We start from the raw sequence: 1,743 nt of genomic DNA on the forward strand, positions 1-1,743 counted from the left end.
ATCCGCCTGCCTCTGCCTCCCAAGTGTTGGGATTAAAGGCGTGTGCCACCACTGCCTGGCCAAACTTGACTTTCTTTTTCATTGTTGCTTGTATATTTGTTTGTTGAGACAGGGCCTCATTGTTTAGCCAAAGCTAGACTGGAAATCACTGTGTAGACTAGGCTGGCCTTGAACTTAGAAATCTACTTGCCTCTGTCTCTTGAGTGCTCTGACTAAAGGCACTGGCCGATACATCCAGCCTATGTACTACCATTGTCTGAATCTAATTCCTCAGGGGAAGTGGGAACTGGATAGGACTAACAGTACTGTGGGTTACCTCCGTGAATTTACCGGACTTAGCAAGTGGCGACTGCCAACAACATCCTGGCTTGAGGCTGGAGTCACAGCTAACAGCAAAGACTGCTCTGAGGTCAGTCTGGAAAGGGAACACCAGAGCACAGAAATCAATCCGGTTCAAGTTCATACCCAGGGCAGCCACGGAAAGTGCCAGGAAGGGAAAGGACAGAGTATTTACCACACATTCCATGGGCAGCCGTGGGCATCCAGGAGAAAGTGATGCCTGCGCTGAGTCAAAGCGGCATTGCCCCAGTTGCCCCAGTTTACAGTAAGAGCTGCGAGGACAGTCTGTCCTGGGACGCCCCACCCACAGCCTCCGTGACTGTAGCTGAGTCGGCCTGCCCGGAAGCTTCCGGTAACAGAGTCCTAGCTCCGCAGCCGATACAGACATTCCAGCAATGACTTCCAGTCTGATTTCAGCAGACTTAAGCAAGAGAGGAAACACCATGTGCCTCCAGGGAAAGGAATTTTGGCTGCCATCTCCACCCTTCCCTTCAGCATCCACCCGTGGGTGGGAGGGTTATGTGGGGCTTTCCATCGTGTGTTTCAGAACACCACTATCTGACCCTTCCTACTTGGCAAACACCCAAGCAGAGAGCCTGGGTCCATATCCCCCCAGAATGGACTGCTTTCCTTCTCTTTGAATTCCACCTCCAACAGAGACCTCCCCATCATGCTTCCCTGTTCACTCGTTGCACCCCCAAAAATAAGTATCCTTAGCACAAGGTCTATGGTCCCTAGTCTCTGGTGCCTCAGCGGATTCGAACCCCTACACTCAACTTGGGCAAGTGTCTATGTGACTGAGCCTCCGTTTCCTTTTTTCTTTTCTTTCTTTTTTTAAAAGATTTATTTATTTATTACATGAGTACACTGTAGCTGTCTTCAGACACACCAGAAGAGGGCGTCAGATCTCATTACGGGTGGTTGTGAGCCACCATGTGGTTGCTGTTATTTGAACTCATGACTTGCCGAAGAGCAGTCAGTGCTCTTCCCCGCTGAGCCATCTCACCAGCCCCCTTCTTTCTAATGTGAGAAAAATGAACACTCCAACCTGTGTTGTAAGGAAACATGACAGCTCTGACAGAGCTCACAGCACGTGACACGCAGCGGGTATGCCACCAACTGCCGCGGAGTCCGGGCTAGGGCTGGCTTTTGTAACCCGCTCACACTGCCAGCTTAGTTTTCCTATAGGCGGGGTCTCCAAGCCCCGCTTTCACCCAGGCTAGCCCAGAGGACAGGCGCAGGAACTGTGTCCCCCGTTGCGTGAACTGGGCGGCCTCACCGGGCTCGTTGCTAGCCATCTCCTCTGCACCCGGTTCTTCGGGCCTCGGGGCGCAGCAAAGCGCGCGCGCGCGCGAGCAGGCTTCCTAGAACCGGTCCCCACCGGATCGCAGACCCTTTGCGCTC

Source organism: Mastomys coucha, unplaced genomic scaffold (genome assembly GCF_008632895.1).
Source record: "Mastomys coucha isolate ucsf_1 unplaced genomic scaffold, UCSF_Mcou_1 pScaffold22, whole genome shotgun sequence".
Classification (NCBI taxonomy): domain Eukaryota; kingdom Metazoa; phylum Chordata; class Mammalia; order Rodentia; family Muridae; genus Mastomys; species Mastomys coucha.